This window comes from Bombina bombina, chromosome 8 (genome assembly GCF_027579735.1).
Source record: "Bombina bombina isolate aBomBom1 chromosome 8, aBomBom1.pri, whole genome shotgun sequence".
NCBI lineage: Eukaryota > Metazoa > Chordata > Amphibia > Anura > Bombinatoridae > Bombina > Bombina bombina.
Window position 1 is genome coordinate 218,563,680 of NC_069506.1, and position 22,068 is coordinate 218,585,747.

A 22,068-nucleotide genomic window follows, 5' to 3' on the forward strand; every position below is an offset into this window, starting at 1 on the left:
ATAACTTTTAGCCTAACTTGCAGTGGGAACGTCTAGCAACAGGCTGTTTAATGACATTTCATGTTATTTGATTTTAAACGTTTTTGCTGGCATGTTAAATCGTTTAATTATCTGAGGTACTGGGTGAAAAATTGTTTTGGGCACTGTTTTTCCACTTGGCTGTCGTTTATTTTAATTTAAGACAGTTTACTGAACTTCCCTCACTGCTGTGTGTGAGGGGGAGGGGCCTATTTTGGCGCTTTTGCTACGCATCAGAAATTCAGTCACAAGTCTGTTTCTCTCCCTGCATGATCCGGATCGTCTCTACAGAGCTCAAGGGTCTTCAAAAATTATTTTGAGGGAGGTAATCACTCACAGCAGACCTGTGAGATTGTGCTTTGACTGTGATAAAAAACCTTTATATTTTGTACATTTTTTTCTGCTATTAAGGGTTAGTTATCCATTGCTAATGGGGGCAATCCTTTGCTAAATTTATGCCTTTACCGGGAAACATTTGGTTTTTATAATTTCTCCGGTTCATTGTTATTCAACTGTCATAGTTTTTTTCTGTGCTTCTTAAAGGCACAGTGCGTTTTTCATTTTACTTGTAAATTGAGTTGAAAAGTATTTCCAAGCTTGCTAGTTTAATTGCTAGTTTGTTAAACATGTCTGACACAGAGGAATCTCTTTGTGCAATATGTTCAAAAGCCAAGGTGGAGCCCAATAGAAATTTATGTACTAATTGCATTGATGCTACTTTAAATAAAAGTCAATCTGTACAAATTGAACATCATTCACCAAACAACGAGGGGGAAGTTATGCCGACTAACTTGCCTCACGTGTCAGTACCTGCATCTCCCGCTCGGGAGGTGCGTGATATTGTAACGCCGAGTACTTCAGGGCGGCCATTACAAATCACACTACAGGACATGGCTAATGTTATGACTGAAGTTTTGTCTAAATTACCAGAACTTAGAGGTAAGCGAGATCACTCTGGGGTGAGAACAGAGTGCGCTGATAATATTAAGGCCATGTCAGATACTGCGTCACAATTTGCAGAACATGAGGACGGAGAGCTTCAATCTGCAGGTGACGGATCTGATCCAAATAGAGTGGATTCAGACATTTCAAATTTTAAGTTTAAACTAGAAAACCTCCGTGTACTGCTAGGGGAGGTATTAGCGGCTCTGAATGATTGTAACACCGTTGCAATCCCAGAGAAATTATGTAGGCTGGATAGATACTATGCAGTACCAGCGAGTACTGACGTATTTCCTATACCTAAGAGGCTTACAGAGATAATTACTAAGGAGTGGGATAGGCCCGGTGTACCCTTTTCCCCCCCTCCTGTATTTAGAAAAATGTTTCCAATAGACGCCACCACACGGGACTTATGGCAGATGGTCCCTAAGGTGGAGGGAGCGGTTTCTACTCTGGCTAAGCGTACCACTATCCCGGTGGAGGATAGCTGTGCCTTTTCAGATCCAATGGATAAAAAATTAGAGGGTTACCTTAAGAAAATGTTTGTTCAACAAGGTTTTATATTGCAACCCCTTGCATGTATTGCGTCTGTCACGGCTGCGGCCGCATTTTGGTCCGAGTCTCTGGAAGAGACTCTTGACTCAATAACTATAGATGAGATTTCAAATAAGCTTAAAACCCTTAAGCTAGCTAATTCATTTATTTCAGATGCCGTAGTACATTTAACTAAACTTACGGCTAAGAATTCCGGATTCGCCATTCAGGCACGTAGAGCACTGTGGCTAAAATCCTGGTCAGCTGATGTTACTTCTAAATCTAAATTACTTAACATACCTTTCAAAGGGCAGACCTTATTCGGGCCCGGCTTGAAAGAAATTATCGCTGACATTACAGGGGGTAAAGGCCATGCCCTGCCTCAAGACAGAGCCAAACCTAGGGCTAGACAGTCTAATTTTCGTGCCTTTCGTAACTTCAAGGCAGGAGCAGCATCAACTTCCTCTGCACCAAAACAGGAAGGAGCTGTTGCTCGCTACAGACAAGGCTGGAAACCTAACCAGTCCTGGAACAAGGGCAAGCAGGCCAGAAAACCTGCTGCTGCCCCTAAGACAGCATGAATTGAGGGCCCCCGATCCGGGAACGGATCTAGTGGGGGGCAGACTTTCTCTCTTCGCCCAGGCTTGGGCAAGAGATGTCCAGGATCCCTGGGCGTTAGAGATCATATCTCAGGGATATCTTCTGGACTTCAAAATCTCTCCCCCAAAAGGGAGATTTCATCTTTCAAGGTTGTCAACAAACCAAATAAAGAAAGAGGCGTTTCTACGCTGTGTACAAGATCTTTTGCTAATGGGAGTGATCCACCCGGTTCCGCGGTCGGAGCACGGACAGGGGTTTTACTCAAATCTGTTTGTGGTTCCCAAGAAAGAAGGAACCTTCAGACCAATCTTGGATTTAAAGATCTTAAACAAATTCCTAAGAGTTCCATCGTTCAAAATGGAAACTATTCGGACAATCTTACCCATGATCCAAAAGGGTCAGTACATGACCACAGTGGATTTAAAGGACGCTTACCTTCACATACCGATTCACAAAGATCATTACCGGTATCTAAGGTTTGCCTTCCTAGACAGGCATTACCAGTTTGTAGCTCTTCCATACGGATTGGCTACGGCTCCAAGAATCTTCACAAAGGTTCTGGGCGCTCTTCTGGCGGTACTAAGACTGCGAGGAATTTCGGTGGCTCCGTACCTAGACGACATTCTGATACAAGCGTCAAGCTTTCAAACTGCCAAGTCTCATACAGAGTTAGTACTGGCATTTCTAAGGTCGCATGGGTGGAAGGTGAACGAAGAGAAAAGTTCTCTCTTTCCACTCACAAGAGTTCCCTTCTTGGGGACTCTTATAGATTCTGTAGAAATGAAGATCTACCTGACAGAAGGCAGGTTAACAAAGCTTCAAAATGCTTGCCGTGTCCTTCATTCCATTCAACACCCGTCAGTGGCTCAATGCATGGAGGTAATCGGCTTAATGGTAGCGGCAATGGACATAGTACCCTTTGCACGCCTACATCTCAGACCACTGCAATTGTGCATGCTAAGTCAGTGGAATGGGGATTACTCAGATTTGTCCCCTACTCTGAATCTGGATCAAGAGACCAGAAATTCTCTTCTATGGTGGCTTTCTCGGCCACATCTGTCCAGGGGGATGCCATTCAGCAGACCAGATTGGACAATTGTAACAACAGACGCCAGCCTACTAGGTTGGGGCGCTGTCTGGAATTCCCTGAAGGCTCAGGGATCATGGACTCAGGAGGAGAGTCTCCTTCCAATAAACATTCTGGAATTGAGAGCAGTTCTCAATGCCCTTCTGGCTTGGCCTCAGTTAACAACTCGGGGGTTCATCAGGTTTCAGTCGGACAACATCACGACTGTAGCTTACATCAACCATCAAGGAGGGACAAGAAGCTCCCTAGCGATGATGGAAGTATCAAAGATAATTCGCTGGGCAGAGTCTCACTCTTGCCACCTGTCAGCGATCCACATTCCTGGAGTGGAGAACTGGGAGGCGGATTTCCTAAGTCGTCAGACTTTTCATCCGGGGGAGTGGGAACTTCATCCGGAGGTCTTTGCCCAAATACTTCGACTTTGGGGCAAACCAGAGATAGATCTCATGGCGTCTCGCCAGAACGCCAAGCTTCCTTGTTACGGGTCCAGGTCCAGGGACCCGGGAGCGGTCCTGGTAGATGCTTTGACAGCACCTTGGACCTTCGGGATGGCCTATGTGTTTCCACCCTTCCCGATGCTTCCTCGATTGATTGCCAGGATCAAACAGGAGAGAGCATCGGTGATTCTAATAGCGCCTGCGTGGCCATGCAGGATCTGGTATGCAGATCTAGTGGACATGTCATCCTGTCCACCTTGGTCTCTGCCTCTGAGACAGGACCTTCTAATTCAGGGTCCTTTCAAACATCAAAATCTAATTTCTCTGAAGCTGACTGCTTGGAAATTGAACGCTTGATTTTATCAAAGCGTGGATTTTCGGAGTCAGTAATTGATACCTTAATACAGGCTAGGAAACCTGTTACCAGAAAGATTTACCATAAAATATGGCATAAATACTTACATTGGTGCGAATCCAAGAGTTACTCATGGAGTAAGGTTAGGATTCCTAGGATATTGTCTTTTCTACAAGAGGGTTTAGAAAAGGGTTTATCTGCTAGTTCCTTAAAGGGACAGATCTCAGCTCTGTCCATTCTTTTACACAAACGTCTGTCAGAAGTTCCAGACGTTCAGGCTTTTTGCCAGGCTTTGGCCAGGATTAAGCCTGTGTTTAAAACTGTTGCTCCACCATGGAACTTAAATTTAGTTCTTAACGTTTTACAGGGTGTTCCGTTTGAACCCCTTCATTCCATTGATATTAAATTGTTATCTTGGAAAGTTCTGTTTTTAATGGCTATTTCCTCGGCTCGAAGAGTCTCTGAGTTATCGGCCTTACATTGTGATTCTCCTTATCTGATTTTTCATTCAGACAAGGTAGTTCTGCGTACTAAACCTGGGTTCTTACCTAAGGTAGTCGCTAATAGGAATATCAATCAGGAGATTGTTGTCCCATCATTGTGTCCTAACCCTTCTTCAAAGAAGGAACAACTTCTACACAATCTGGATGTAGTTCGTGCCCTGAAATTTTATTTACAGGCAACTAAAGATTTTCGCCAAACTTCTTCCCTGTTTGTTGTTTATTCTGGACAGAGGAGAGGTCAAAAAGCTTCTGCTACCTCTCTCTCTTTTTGGCTTCGTAGCATAATACGTTTAGCCTATGAGACTGCTGGACAGCAGCCTCCTGAAAGAATTACAGCTCATTCTACTAGAGCTGTGGCTTCCACTTGGGCCTTTAAGAATGAGGCATCTGTTGAACAGATTTGCAAGGCTGCAACTTGGTCTTCTCTTCATACTTTTTCCAAATTTTACAAATTTGACACTTTTGCTTCTTCGGAGGCTGTTTTGGGGAGAAAGGTTCTTCAGGCAGTGGTCCCTTCCGTATAAAGATCCTGCCTGTCCCTCCCGTCATCCGTGTACTTTAGCTTTGGTATTGGTATCCCAGAAGTAATGATGACCCGTGGACTGACTACACTTAACAGGAGAAAACAGAATTTATGCTTACCTGATAAATTCCTCTCTCCTGTAGTGTAGTCAGTCCACGGCCCGCCCTGTTTTTTATGGCAGGTCTAAATTTTTAAATTATACTCCAGTCACCACTGCACCCTATAGTTTCTCCTTTCTCGTTTGGTTCTCGGTCGAATGACTGGGTGTGACGTAGAGGGGAGGAGCTATATAGCAGCTCTGCTTGGGTGATCCTCTTGCACTTCCTGTTGGGGAGGAGTTAATATCCCAGAAGTAATGATGACCCGTGGACTGACTACACTACAGGAGAAAGGAATTTATCAGGTAAGCATAAATTATGTTTTTTGGGTTTTATGTCCCTTTAAATATTGGAATGCTGACATAACTAAGCCTAGATTACTATCTTTCTTTCCAAGGTAATAAATTATTTGGTTCTCAGTTGGATTCGATTATTTCAAATGTCACTGGGGGGGAAGGGAGTTTTTTTGCCTCAGGATAAAAGACCTAAGGGTAAATTTAAAAGCTTCAAACCGCTTTCGTTCCTTTCGATAAAATATGGAACAGAAACCTAATCCTTCCCCCAAGGAATCTGGTTCCAATTGGAAACCTTCAAGTTGGAGTAAATCCAAACTGTTTAAGAAACCAAAGCCAGCCCCAAGTCTGCATGAAGGTGCGGCCCTCATTCCAGCTCAGCTGGTAGGGGGCAGATTAAGATTCTTTCAAAACATTTGGGCAGATTCTGTCCAAAATCATTGGATTCAGAGTATTGTCTCTCAAGGGTACCGAATAGGTTTCAGAGTAAGACCTCCAGTGAGAAGGTTTTTTTCTCTCGCGCATCCCAGTTAATCCAGTAAAGGCTCAAGCTTTTCTGAAGTGTTTTTCAGACCTGGAACTTTCAGGGGTAATCATACCAGTTCCGTTTCAGGAACAGGGTCTGGGGTCTTATTCAAATCTATTCATTGTCCCAATGAAAGAAAATTCTTTCAGTGCCAACTTTCAAAATGGTGACTATGGACTATTCTGCCTTTTTGTTCAACAAGGGCATTATATGTCCACAATAGACTTACAGGATGCTTATCTTCATATTCCGATTCATCCAGACCATTATCAGTTTCTGATATTCTTTTTTCTAGGCAAGCAGTACCAATTTGTCGCTCTTCAGTTTGGCCTAGCGGCCGCTCCAAGAATCTTTTCAAAGGTTCTCGGTGCCCTACTCTCTGTAATCAGAGAACGGGGTATTGCAGTATTTCCTTATTTGGATGATATCTTGGTACTAGCTCAGTCTTTACATTCTGCAGAATCTCACACAAATCAACTAGTGTTGTTTCTTCAAAGACATGGTTGGAGGATCAATTTACCAAGAAGTTATTTGATTCCTCAGACAAGGGTCACCTTTTTTCAGGTTTCCATGACTGTCTCTAACAGACAATAGACGATTAAAATTGCTTTCAGCTTGTCGGAACCTTCAGTCTCAGTCATTTCCTTCAGTGGCTATGTGCATGGAAGTTTTAGGTCTCATGACTGCAGCATCGGAAGCGATCTCCTTTGCTCGTTTTCATATGAGACCTCTCCAGCTTTGTATGCTGAACCAATGGTGCAGGGATTATACAAAGATATCACAAGTAATATCCTTAAATCCCAATGTTGACTCTCTCTGACTTGGTAGTTAGATCACCATCGTATAGTTCAAGGGGCCTCTCTTGTTTGTCCAACCTGAACTGTGAACACAACAGATGCAAGTCTTTCAGGGTGGGGACCTGTCTGGGGATCTCTGAAAGCACAAGGGGTTTGGAAACCTCAAGAGGCGAGGTTACCAATCAATATTTTAGAACTCCGTGCTTTCTTCAGGGCTCTTCAGGTGTGGCCTTTGTTGGAGAGAACCGTTCATTTGTTTTCAGACAGACAATATCACAACTGTGACATATGTCAATAATCAGGGAGGGACTCTCAGTCCCCAAGCCATGAAAGAAGTATCTTGGATACTTGCTTGGGCAGAATCCAGCTCCTGTCTAATTTCTGCAGTTCATATCCCAGGTATAGACAATTGTGAAGCGGATTATCTCCCTTTCAGACTTTACATCCAGGGGAGTGGTCGCTCCATCCAGATGTGTTTTCTCAGATTGTTCAGATGTGGGGTCTTCCAGAAATAGATCTGATGGCTTCCCATCTAAACAAAAAAACTTCCTAGGTACCTGTCAAGGTCCAGGGATCCTCATTCGGAAGCAGTGGATGTGTTAGCAGTTCCTTGGTGTTTCCAACCAGCTTATATCTTAACACCTATAGTTCTTCTTCTAAAAGTGATTTCCAAAATCATCATGGAACAATCGTTTGTGTTGCTGGTAGCTCAAGGTCTGTTTTTCCATCAGGATCTCAAATCATTAAATTTGAAGGTATGGAAATTGAACGCCTAGTGCTTAGTCAAATAGGTTTCTCTAATTCGGTGATTAATACTATGTTACAGGCTCGTAAATCTGTTTCTAGGAAGATTATCGAGTTTGAAGACTTATATTTCATGGTGTTCTACTCATAAATTCTCCTGGCATTCTTTTAGAATTCCTAGAATTTTACAGTTTCTTCAGGATGGTTTGGATAAAGGTTTGTCTGCAAGTTCCTTGAAAGGACAAATCTCTGCTCTTTCTGTTTTATTTCACAGAAAGATTGCTAAGCTTCCTGATATTCACTGTTTTATACAGGCTTTGGTCCGTATAAAGCCTGTCATTCTATCAATCTCTCCTCCTTGGAGTCTTTAATTTGGTTTTGAAGGCCTTAAAGGCTCTCCTCCTTTTGAGCCTATGTATTCTTTGGACATTAAACTACTTTCTTGGAAAGTGTTGTTCCTTTTGGCCATCACTTCTGCTAGAAGAGTTTCTAAATGATCTGCTCTTTCTTGTGAATCTACTTTTCTGATTTTCCATCAGGATAAGGCAGTTTTGCAGACAAAATTTAAATTTCTACCTAAGGTTGTGAATTCTAACAACATTAATAGAGAAATTGTTCCTTCTTTGTGTCCTAATCCTAATAATTCTTTGGAGAGATCCTTAAATGCTTTGGATGTTGTAAGAGCTTTGAAATATTATGTTGTAGCAACTAAAGATTTCAGGAAGACTTCTAGTCTGTTGTCTTTTCTGGTTCTAGGAAAGATCAGAAGGCTTCTGCCATTTCCTTGGCATCTTGGTTAAAGCTTTTGAGTCATCAGGCTTATTTGGAGTCTGGTCAGGCCCGCCTCAGAGAATTACATCTCATTCTACTAGATCAGTCTCCACTTTGTGGGCTTTTAAGAATAAAGCTTCAGTTGATCAGATTTGCAAAGCAGCAACTTGGTCTCCTTTGCATACTTTTACTAAATTCTACCGTTTTTATGTATTTGCTTCCTCGGAAGCAGTTTTTGGTAGAAAAGTTCTTCAGGCAGCTGTTTCAGTTTGAGTCCTCTGCTTATCTTTAAGTTTTTCTTTTCATTTATGAGAATAAACTTAGATTTTGGGTTGTGGATTATTTTTTTCAGCGGAAAATGGCTGTTATTATTTTATCCCTCCCTCTCCTAGTGACTCTTGTGTGGAGTTCCACATCTTGGGTATTACTATCCCGTACGTCACTAGCTCATGGACTCTTGCCAATTACATGAAAGAACACAAAATTTATGTAAGAACTTACCTGATAAATTGAGTTCTTTCATATTGGCAAGAGTCCATGAGTCCCATGCTTTTTATGGTGGTTATGATTTTTTGTATAAAGCACAATTATTTCCAAATTCCTTTTTTTTAATGTTTTTTACTCCTTTCTTTATCACCCCACCACTTGGCTATTCGTTAAACTGAATTGTGGGTGTGGTGAGGGGTGTATTTATAGGCATTTTGAGGTTTGGGAAACTTTGCCCCCCCCCCTGGTAGGATTGTATATCCCAGTGATTTTTAACCTTATTTTTGCCGTGGCACACTTTTTTACATTAAAAAATCCTGTGGCACACCACCATCCCAAAATTTTAAAAAAATCACACATTGTAGCCTAATACAGCATATATATATACACATACACACAAACACACACATACTGTATGTATTCTGCTGTTATGCCATGCCTCCTACAAACTATCCCTGCACTGGGAGTAAAAAACAAGCAAAGTTTAAAAAATGTCACACTGTTGTCAGTCTGCCGTGGCACACCTGAGGATCTCTCACGGCACACTAGTGTGCCACGGCACACTGGTTGAAAAACACTGGTATATCCCATACGTCACTAGCTCATGGACTCTTGCCAATATGAAAGAAATTAACTTGTCAGATTCTTGCATAAATTGTTTTTCAGGGGGGGCTAACCCGCAGCCATCCCCCCTCAACAAAAATGTGGACAAAATGTTATTGATTATGATAGCTCCACGTTAGATCAGGTTTGACCAGCCAAAGTTGTTAGATCTAGTCTAATTACTGAAATCTGGAATTTTTTAATTGATTTTGATAGATATACGTTAGATCAACAGTTTTTTTTCCGTTACATCTATCACGCAAGAGGTGGTATTCACAATCCTAGTTTGTGTGCGGGGGAGGGGTGATCATTGGTTACCCTCCTCTTCCCCAACTGAAATCTGGACCAAATTTTATTGATTTGGATAGATACACGTTAGATCTATCACGGAAGAGGCTGTATTTACAATCCTAGTTTGTGTGCGGGGGAGGGGTGATCACTAGGTATATTTTATTGCTTTTGATTTACGTTAGATCAAATTTTTGTTTTTGTTTTGTTAGATCTTTCACGCAACAGGTGGTATTCAGTTGCATGCAGGAGCGCATGTCCATGCATAGACCAGTCAGTGCTTCTGCACGGACTGTATGCATTTGGCCTGTGAGGGATGTTATTTTTAACCCCTCCACAAAGCTCTGCACAAGACCAAGAGACATTCAGCAGTGACAGACCGCGCCCCCCACATACCACCAGGGTGTAGGAAGCAGGGATTGGAAGGCTATTCTACACTTTATGGGATTATTTTATAGTATACACTTGTCCTATAACAGAAGAAATACATTCTTTAGTATTGTGTTCTATAAAATTACAAGTAATGCATCTCCTATTACATTTAATATTGCTGATTTTATTATTATAAGTATTAACTTTCATATCTCTTATCTGTAAGAGATATGGAAGTTAATACTTTATGAGAATAGCCCTTCATCTCCATGGATCACACTGGTGAACCTCCCCCAGGTATGGAACAAAGAAGACTTGTTGAAAATGCTATGGAACACATTTCTTATGATGCACAGCGAGCATGATGGGAGGTTTTGTGCTGGCTGAGAATCATGGGAATTATAGTCCACAACTGAGTTATAATTGATATTTGAAACTGAAATAATGAGTGTATAACATCTTTGATTGCATAATAACTTTCCCTCCAGGCAGAACCGTTGCATACCCCCCAACTATCCCGATTTTCGCTGGAAACGTCCTAATTTTAGGGGTCTGTTCCGGGTTGCTAGCCACCTGTCCTGCATTGCCCCATTTTTTTTATTCTATTGGGCACATACTCAGAAGCAGCTGGCTTTTCTCTCCCCAGGGTTATATACCTTTTATATTTCTTGTGAAAAAGTAATGGTGTGTGGGTTAAGCAGGTGTAGGATGGCTGTATACCCTCTGACCTCAGGTAATGGTGACCTCTAACCCCTGCTAGTGATGACGTCTAACCCCTGGTGATAATACTAGCATGCCTTCAGTTTTATACAATGAGCAGTGCTAACACAGCCTCAGACTGCCAGCTAATGTGCTTGCCAACCCCAGGACCCCATACAATGAGTTACAGATACCCATATATGATGTAGTGTGTGTGTGTGTGTGTCTATCTGTATCTATAAGTGTGTAAGTGTGTGTATCTGCATGTATAAGTGTATGCTATGTAGTGTGTGTGTGTTTTCTGCATGTATAAATGTAAGCTATGAAGTGTGTGTATCTGCATGTATAAGTGTATACTATGTAGTGTGTGTGTTTCTGCATGTATAAGTGTATGCTATGTAGTCTGTGTGTGTGTGTGTGTGTTTTCTGCATGTATAAATGTAAGCTATGAAGTGTGTGTATCTGCATGTATAAGTGTATACTATGTAGTGTGTGTGTATCTGCATGTATAAGTGTATACTATGTAGTGTGTGTGTGTATCTGCATGTATAAGTGTATACTATGTAGTGTGTGTGTATCTGCATGTGTAAGTGTATACTATGTAGTGTGTGTGTGTGTGTGTATCCGCCTGTATAAGTGTATGATATGTAGTGTGTGTGTGTGTGTGTATCTGCATGTGTAAGTGTATGCAATGTAGTGTGTTACTGTGCATTTTTCTAACTTTAAAGGCCAGAATCTAGAATATTAATGAGGAAAGCAGAGAGCAGTTTTAAAGAATCTATTATTAAATGTCCAATTAAGATAAAAAAAATATTTAGCACTGTTTTTGCAAAGGTTAATTAAATACAAAGCTCACATAGCTATACCAGTGGTTTGAGTACCCCATGTTTGTAAAAACTGAATACAAATATACCATTTGTTTGTGCTGATTTTTGCTGCAAAAACTAACCTTTGTGCCGGTTTGGTTTAGGAGATATTGGGCATTATTTTGTAATGAAACTCCGCCCACTTTGCAACCCATGTAATTAAATTTTAAAAACCAATATACCATTTGTTTGTGCCGGAAAAACAAACATTTGTGCTGGTTTGGTTTAGGAAATATAGCGCAATAGATTTGCTAAGACTCCACCCACTTTGCACCCCATTTTATTAAATGTTAAAAACAAAAACAAATATACCATTTGTGCTGATTTGTAATGCAAAAAACATAATTTATGCTTACCTGATAAATTTATTTCTCTTGTGGTGTATCCATTCCACGGATCATCCATTACTTGTGGGATATTCTCCTTCCCAACAGGAAGCTGCAAGAGGATCACCCACAGCAGAGCTGTCTATATAGCTCCTCCCCTAACTGCCACTACCAGTCATTCGACCGAAGACAAGCAAGAGAATGGATAAACTATAGGGTGAAGTGGTGACTGTAGTTTAAAAATTAAAAAACACCTGCCTTAAAATGACAGGGCGGGCCGTGGACTTGATACACCATGAGAAATAAATTTATCAGGTAAGCATAAATTATGTTTCTTTCATGTAATTAGCAAGAGTCCATGAGCTAGTGACGTATGGGATATACATTCCTACCAGGAGGGGCAAAGTTTCCCAAACCTCAAAATGCCTATAAATACACCCCTCACCACACCCACAATTCAGTTTTACAAACGTTGCCTCCTATGGAGGTGGTGAAGTAAGTTTGTGCTAGATTCTACGTTGATATGCGCTCCGCAGCAAGTTGGAGCCCGGTTTTCCTATCAGCGTGCAGTGAATGTCAGAGGGATGTGAGGAGAGTATTGCCTATTTGAATGCAGTGATCTCCTTCTACGGGGTCTATTTCTCCTGTTAAGTGTAGTCAGTCCACGGGTCATCCATTACTTATTGGATATTAACTCCTCCCCAACAGGAAGTGCAAGAGGATCACCCAAGCAGAGCTGCTATATAGCTCCTCCCCTCTACGTCACACCCAGTCATTCTCTTGCACCCAACTAATAGATAGGATGTGTGAGAGGACTGTGGTGATTAAACTTAGTTTTTATGTCTTCAATCAAAAGTTTGTTATTTTAAAATGGCACCGGAGTGTGTTGTTTTTCTTCTCAGGCAGAATTTGAAGAAGAATCTACCTGAGTTTTTCTTGTATGATCTTAGCGGACGTAACTAAGATCCATTTGCTGTTCTCGGCCATTCTGAGGAGTAAGGTAACTTCAGATCAGGGGACAGCGGGCAGGTTCACCTGCAAAGAGGTATGTTGCAGTATATTATTTTCTAAGGAATGGAATTGACTGAGAAAATACTGCTAATACCGATATAATGTAAGTACAGCCTTAAATGCAGTAGTAGCAACTGGTATCAGGCTGATATGTATGTATGTTTACACTTAAGTATTTCTGGGGAATGGCACTTCACTGGGAAAATACTATATGCATATAACTTTTAGCCTAACTTGCAGTGTGAACGACTAGCAGCAGGCTTTTAATGACATTTCATAAATTAGATTTTAAACGTTTGCTGGCATGTTAAATCGTTTAATTATCTGAGGTACTTGGTGAAAAATTGTTTTGGGCATTATTTTCCACATGGCTGTCGTTTGTTTTAAATTAAAACAGTTTACTGAGCTTCCCTCACTGTTGTATTGTGAGTGGGAGGGGCCTATTTTGGCGCTTTTACTACGCATCAGAAATTCAGTCACAGTCTGCCTTTTTCTCCCTGCATGATCCAGGACGTCTCCACAGAGCTCAGGGGTCTTCAAAACTAGTTTTGAGGGAGGTAATCACTCACAGCAGACCTGTGAGACTGTGCTTTGACTGTGATAAAAACGCTTATATTTTCAATTGTTATACGTTTTTTCTGATATTAAGGGTTAATCATCCATTGCTAATGTGTGCAATCCTTTGCTAAATTTATGCTTTTACTGTGAAAATTTGGTTTCTATAACTAATCCGGTTCATTGTTATTCAACCGTGACAGTTTTTCTGTGCTTCTTAAAGGCACAGTAACGTTTTGTATATTGCTTGTAAATTTAGTTGAAAAGTATTTCCAAGCTTGCTAGTCTAATCGCTAGTTTGTTTAACATGTCTGACACAGAGGAATCTCTTTGTGCAATATGTTCAAAAGCCAAGGTGGAGCCCAATAGAAATTTATGTACTAATTGCATTGATACTACTTTAAATAAAAGTCAATCTGTACATGTTAAGCAACATTCACCAGACAGCGAGGGGGAAGTTATGCCGACTAACTTGCCTCACGTGTCAGTACCTGCATCTCCCGATCAGGAGGTGCGTGATATTGTAACGCCAAGTACATCAGGGCGGCCATTACAAATCACTTTACAAGACATGGCTAATGTTATGACTGAAGTTTTGTCTAAATTGCCAGAACTTAGGGGTAAACGAGATCACTCTGGGGTGAGAACAGAGTGCGCTGATAATGCTAGGGCCATGTCTGATACTGCGTCACAATTTGCAGAACATGAGGACGGAGAGCTTCATTCTGCGGGTGACGGATCTGATCCAAATAAACTGGATTCAGACATTTCAAATTTTAAGTTTAAGCTGGAAAACCTCCGTGTATTGCTAGGGGAGGTGTTAGCGGCCCTGAATGATTGTAACACAGTTGCAATCCCAGAGAAAATGTGTAGGTTGGATAAATATTTTGCGGTACTGACGTTTTTCCTATACCTAAGAGACTTACTGAAATTGTTACTAAGGAGTGGGATAGACCCGGTGTGCCTTTCTCACCCCCTCCTATATTCAGAAAAATGTTTCCAATAGACGCCACCACACGGGACTTATGGCAAACGGTCCCTAAGGTGGAGGGAGCAGTTTCTACTTTAGCTAAGCGTACCACTATCCCGGTGGAGGATAGCTGTGAATTTTCAGATACAATGGATAAAAAGTTAGAGGGTTACCTTAAGAAAATGTTTGTTCAACAAGGTTTTATATTGCAACCCCTTGCATGCATTGCGCCTGTCACGGCTGCGGCAGCATTTTGGTTTGAGTCTCTGGAAGAGACCCTTGACTCAGCGCCATTGGATGAGATTACACACAAGCTTAAAACCCTTAAGCTAGCTAATTCATTTATTTCTGATGCCGTAGTACATTTAACTAAACTTACGGCTAAGAATTCCGGATTCGCCATTCAGGCACGCAGAGCGCTGTGGCTAAAATCCTGGTCAGCTGATGTAACTTCTAAATCTAAATTACTTAACATACCTTTCAAGGGGCAGACTTTATTCGGGCCCGGTTTGAAAGAAATTATCGCTGATATTACGGGAGGTAAAGGCCATGCCCTGCCTCAAGACAGAGCCAAACCTAGGGCTAGACAGTCTAATTTTTGTGCCTTTCGTAACTTCAAGGCAGGAGCAGCATCAACTTCCTCTGCTCCAAAACAGGAAGGAGCTGTTGATCGCTACAGACAAGGCTGGAAACCTAACCAGACCTGGAACAAGGGCAAGCAGGCCAGAAAACCTGCTGCTGCCCCTAAGACAGCATGAAGTGAGGGCCCCCGATCCGGAAACGGATCTAGTGGGGGGCAGACTCTCTCTCTTCACCCAGGCTTGGGCAAGAGATGTCCAGGATCCCTGGGCGTTGGAAATCATATCTCAGGGATATCTTCTGGACTTCAAAGCTTCTCCTCCACAAGGGAGATTTCACCTTTCAAGGTTGTCAACAAACCAGATAAAGAAAGAGGCGTTTCTACGCTGTGTACAAGACCTTTTACTAATGGGAGTGATCCACCCAGTTCCGCGGTCGGAACACGGACAAGGGTTTTACTCAAATCTGTTTGTGGTTCCCAAAAAAGAGGGAACCTTCAGACCAATATTGGATTTAAAGATCCTAAACAAATTCCTAAGAGTTCCATCGTTCAAAATGGAAACTATTCGGACAATCTTACCCATGATCCAAAGAGGTCAGTACATGACCACAGTGGATTTAAAGGATGCTTACCTTCACATACCGATTCACAAAGAACATTACCGGTATCTAAGGTTTGCCTTCCTAGACAGGCATTACCAGTTTGTAGCTCTTCCCTTCGGGTTGGCTACGGCTCCAAGAATCTTTACAAAGGTTCTGGGCTCTCTTCTGGCGGTACTAAGACCGCGAGGAATTTCGGTGGCTCCGTACCTAGACGACATTCTGATACAAGCGTCAAGCTTCCAAACTGCCAAGTCTCATACAGAGTTAGTACTGGCATTTCTAAGGTCGCATGGGTGGAAAGTGAACGAGGAGAAGAGTTCTCTCTTACCACTCACAAGAGTTCCCTTCTTGGGGACTCTTATAGATTCTGTAGAAATGAAAATTTACCTGACAGAGGACAGGTTAACAAAGCTTCTAAGTGCTTGCCGGGTCCTTCATTCCATACAACACCCGTCAGTGGCTCAATGCATGGAGGTAATCGGCTTAATGGTAGCGGCAATGGACATAGTTCCTTTTGCACGCCTGCATCTCAGACCGCTGCAATTGTGCATGCTAAGTCAGTGGAATGGGGATTACTCAGATTTGTCCCCTACGCTGAATCTGGATCAAGAGACCAGAGATTCTCTTCTATGGTGGCTTTCTCGGCCACATCTGTCCAGGGGGATGCCCTTCAGCAGGCCAGACTGGACAATTGTAACAACAGACGCCAGCCTACTAGGTTGGGGCGCTGTCTGGAATTCCCTGAAGGCTCAGGGATCGTGGACTCAAGAGGAGAGTCTCCTTCCAATAAACATTCTGGAATTGAGAGCAGTTCTCAATGCCCTTCTGGCTTGGCCTCAGTTAGCAACTCTGAGGTTCATCAGGTTTCAGTCGGACAACATCACAACTGTGGCTTACATCAACCATCAGGGAGGGACAAGGAGTTCCCTAGCGATGATGGAAGTATCAAAGATAATTCGCTGGGCAGAGTCTCACTCTTGCCACTTGTCAGCGATCCACATCCCAGGAGTGGAGAACTGGGAGGCGGATTTCCTAAGTCGTCAGACTTTTCATCCGGGGGAGTGGGAACTTCATCCGGAGGTCTTTGCCCAAATACTTCGACGTTGGGGCAAACCAGATATGGATCTCATGGCGTCTCGCCAGAACGCCAAGCTTCCTTGTTACGGGTCCAGGTCCAGGGACCCGGGAGCGGTCCTGATAGATGCTTTGACAGCACCTTGGATCTTCAGGATGGCTTATGTGTTTCCACCCTTCCCGATGCTTCCTCGTTTGATTGCCAGGATCAAACAGGAGAAAGCATCGGTGATTCTAATAGCGCCTGCGTGGCCACGCAGGACCTGGTATGCATATCTAGTGGACATGTCATCCTGTCCACCTTGGTCTCTGCCTCTGAGACAGGACCTTCTAATTCAGGGTCCTTTCAAACATCAAAATCTAATTTCTCTGAAGCTGACTGCATGGAAATTGAACGCTTGATTTTACCAAAGCGTGGATTTTCGGAGTCAGTAATTGATACCTTAATACAGGCTAGGAAACCTGTTACCAGGAAGATTTACCATAAGATATGGCGTAAATACTTACACTGGTGCGAATCCAAGAGTTACTCATGGAGTAAGGTTAGGATTCCTAGGATATTGTCCTTTCTACAAGAAGGTTTAGAAAAGGGTTTATCTGCAAGTTCCTTAAAGGGACAGATCTCAGCTCTGTCCATCCTTTTACACAAACGTCTGTCAGAAGTTCCAGACGTTCAGGCTTTTTGTCAGGCTTTGGCTAGGATTAAGCCTGTGTTTAAGACTGTAGCTCCACCGTGGAGCTTAAACTTAGTTCTTAACGTTTTACAGGGGATTCCGTTTGAACCCCTTCATTCCATTGATATCAAGCTGTTATCTTGGAAAGTTCTGTTTTTAATGGCTATTTCCTCGGCTTGTAGAGTCTCTGAGTTATCAGCCTTACATTGTGATTCTCCTTATCTAATTTTTCATTCAGATAAGGTAGTTCTGCGTACTAAACCTGGGTTCTTACCTAAGGTAGTCACTAACAAGAATATCAATCAAGAGATTGTTGTTCCATCATTGTGCCCTAACCCTTCTTCAAAGAAGGAACGACTTCTGCACAATCTAGACGTAGTCCGTGCCCTGAAATTTTATTTACAGGCAACTAAAGATTTTCGCCAAACTTCTTCTCTGTTTGTCGTTTATTCTGGACAAAGGAGAGGTCAAAAAGCATCTACTACCTCTCTATCCTTTTGGCTTCGTAGCATAATACGTTTAGCCTATGAGACTGCTGGACAGCAACCTCCTGAAAGGATTACAGCTCATTCTACTAGAGCTGTGGCTTCCACTTGGGCCTTTAAGAATGAGGCCTCTGTTGAACAGATTTGCAAGGCTGCAACTTGGTCTTCACTTCACACTTTTTCCAAATTTTACAAATTTGACACTTTTGCTTCTTCGGAGGCTGTTTTTGGGAGAAAGGTTCTTCAGGCAGTGGTTCCTTCCATATAAAGATCCTGCCTGTCCCTCCCGTCATCCGTGTACTTTACCTTTGGTATTGGTATCCCATAAGTAATGGATGACCCGTGGACTGACTACACTTAACAGGAGAAAACATAATTTATGCTTACCTGATAAATTCCTTTCTCCTGTAGTGTAGTCAGTCCACGGCCCGCCCTGTTTTTTATGGCAGGTCTAAATTTTAAATTATACTCCAGTCACCACTGCACCCTATAGTTTCTCCTTTCTCGTTTGGTTTTCGGTCGAATGACTGGGTGTGACGTAGAGGGGAGGAGCTATATAGCAGCTCTGCTTGGGTGATCCTCTTGCACTTCCTGTTGGGGAGGAGTTAATATCCCATAAGTAATGGATGACCCGTGGACTGACTACACTACAGGAGAAAGGAATTTATCAGGTAAGCATAAATTATGTTTTCATAGGTTCTCTGTTATCGGTCGTAGAGATTCATCTCTTACCTCCCTTTTCAGATCGACGATATACTCTTATTTATATACCATTACCTCTGCTGATTTTCGTTTCAGTACTGGTTTGGCTTTCTACAAACATGTAGATGAGTGTCCTGGGGTAAGTAAATCTTATTTTCTGTGACACTCTAAGCTATGGTTGGGCACTTTATTTATAAAGTTCTAAATATATGTATTCAAACATTTATTTGCCTTGACTCAGAATGTTCAACATTCCTTATTTTCAGACAGTCAGTTTCATATTTGGGATAATGCGTTTGAAGCAATCATTTTCTCCAACATAGGTGTGTCCGGTCCACGGCGTCATCCTTACTTGTGGGATATTCTCTTCCCCAACAGGAAATGGCAAAGAGCCCAGCAAAGCTGGTCACATGATCCCTCCTAGGCTCCGCCTTCCCCAGTCATTCTCTTTGCCGTTGCACAGGCAACATCTCCACGGAGATGGCTCAGAGTTTTTTTGGTGTTTAACCCTTTAAGGACACAGCTTTCAGTTTGCTCAATTATTTTATGACGGAAAAATTCCGTCATATGTCCTTAAGAGGTTAAATGTAGTTTTTATTTTCCTATCAAGAGTTTGTTATTTTAAAATAGTGCTGGTATGTACTATTTACTCTGAAACAGAAAAGAGATGAAGATTTCTGTTTGTAAGAGGAAAATGATTTTAGCAACCGTTACTAAAATCGATGGCTGTTTCCACACAGGACTGTTGAGAGGAATTAACTTCAGTTGGGGGAAACAGTGAGCAGACTTTGGCTGCTTGAGGTATGACACATTTCTAACAAGACTTGGTAATGCTGGAAGCTGTCATTTTCCCTATGGGATCCGGTAAGCCATTTTCTTAATTTTCAATATAAGAATAAAAGGGCTTCACAAGGGCTTTAAAGACTGGTAGACATTTTTCTGGGCCAAAACGATTACTTTATAAGCATATTTAATGGTTTATAACTTTGGAGAGTTATTTTAATCTTGGGAATTTTATTAAAAAAACGGCAGGCACTGTATTGGACACCTTTTTCACTGGGGGCCTTTTCTAGTCTTAGGCAGAGCCTCATTTTCGCGCCACTAATGCGCAGTTGTTTTTGAGAAGCAAGGCATGCAGATGCATGTGTGAGGAGCTCAGATCCACTGAAAAAGCTTATTGAAGGCATCATTTGGTATCGTATTCCCCTCTGGGCTTGGTTGGGTCTCAGCAAAGCAGATACCAGGGACTGTATAGGGGTTAAATGTAAAAACGGCTCCGGTTCCGTTATTTTAAGAGTTAAAGCTTTCAAATTTGGTGTGCAATACTTTTAAGGCTTTATGACACTGTGGTGAAATTTTGGTGAATTTTGAACATTTCCTTCATACTTTTGCGTATATTCAGTAAAAAAGTGTGTTCAGTTTAAAATTTAAAGAGACAGTAACGGTTTTATTTTAAAACGTTTTTTGTGCTTTGTTATCAAGTTTATGCCTATTAACATGTCTGAACTATCAGATAGACGATGTTCTGTATGTTCGGAAGCCAAGGTTCCTCTCCATTTAAATATATGTGATGAATGTGACAAACAAAGTAGGGACAATGATGCCACTGATAATAATGTTGCCCAAAATGATTCCTTAAGTGAGGGGAGTAAGCATGGTACTGCATCATCTCCTTCTATGTCTACACCAGTCTTGCCCACTCAGGAGGTCCCTAGTGAATCTAGTGCGCCAATCCTCCTCACTATGCAACAATTAACGGCTGTAATGGATAATTCTATTAAAAACATTTTAGCCAAAATGCCCACTTATCAGCGAAAGCGCGACTGCTCTGTTTTAGATACTGAAGAGCATGAGGACGCTGATGATAATGGTTCTGACATGCCCTTACACCAGTCTGAAGGGGCTAGGGAGGTTTTGTCTGAGGGAGAAATTTCAGATTCAGGAAAAATTTCTCAACAAGCTGAACCTGACGTTATTACGTTTAAATTTAAATTGGAACATCTCCGCGCTCTGCTTAAGGAGGTGTTATCTACTCTGGATGATTGTGACAATTTGGTCATTCCAGAGAAATTATGTAAGATGGACAGGTTCCTAGAGGTCCCGGTGCCCCCCGAAGCTTTTCCTATACCCAAGCGGGTGGCGGACATTGTAAATAAAGAATGGGAAAGGCCCGGCATACCTTTTGTCCCTCCCCCTATATTTAAGAAATTATTTCCTATGGTCGACCCCAGGAAGGACTTATGGCAGACAGTCCCCAAGGTCGAGGGGGCGGTTTCTACTCTAAACAAACGCACCACTATCCCTATAGAAGATAGTTGTGCTTTCAAAGATCCTATGGATAAAAAATTAGAGGGTTTGCTTAAAAAGATGTTTGTTCAGCAAGGTTACCTTCTACAACCAATTTCATGCATTGTTCCTGTCACTACAGCAGCGTGTTTCTGGTTCGAGGAACTAGAAAAGTCGCTCAATCAAGCATCCTCTTATGAGGAGGTTATGGACAGAGTTCAAGCACTTAAGTTGGCTAACTCTTTTACCTTAGACGCCACTTTGCAATTAGCTAGATTAGCGGCGAAAAATTCAGGTTTTGCTATTGTGGCGCGCAGAGCGCTTTGGCTGAAGTCTTGGTCAGCGGATGTGTCCTCCAAGAACAGATTGCTTAACATCCCTTTCAAGGGGAAAACGCTGTTTGGCCCTGACTTGAAAGAGATTATTTCAGACATCACTGGGGGAAAGGGCCACGCCCTTCCTCAGGATAGGTCTTTTAAGGCTAAAAATAAAACTAATTTTCGTCCCTTTCGCAGAAACGGACCAGCCTCGAATTCTACATCCTCTAAGCAAGAGGGTAATTCTTCTCAAACCAAGCCAGCCTGGAGACCGATGCAAGGCTGGAACAAAGGTAAGCAGGCCAAGAAGCCCGCTACCGCTACCAAGACAGCATGAGATGCTGGCCCCCGATCCGGGACCGGATCTGGTGGGGGGCAGACTCTCTCTCTTCGCTCAGGCTTGGGCAAGAGATGTTCAGGATCCTTGGGCGCTAGAAATAGTTTCTCAAGGTTATCTCCTGGAATTCAAGGAACTACCCCCAAGGGGAAGGTTCCACAGGTCTCAATTGTCTTCAGACCAAATAAAAAGACAGGCATTCTTACATTGTGTTGAAGACCTGTTAAAAATGGGAGTGATTCATCCTGTTCCATTAGGAGAACAAGGGATGGGGTTTTACTCCAATCTGTTCATAGTTCCCAAAAAAGAGGGAACATTCAGGCCAATTTTGGATCTCAAGATCCTAAACAAATTTCTCAAGGTCCCATCGTTCAAGATGGAAACCATTCGGACAATTCTTCCTACCATCCAGGAAGGTCAATTCATGACCACGGTGGATTTAAAGGATGCGTATCTACATATTCCTATCCACAAGGAACATCATCGGTTCCTAAGATTCGCCTTTCTGGACAAGCATTACCAGTTTGTGGCACTTCCATTCGGACTAGCCACTGCTCCAAGAATTTTCACAAAGGTACTAGGGTCCCTTCTAGCGGTGCTAAGGCCA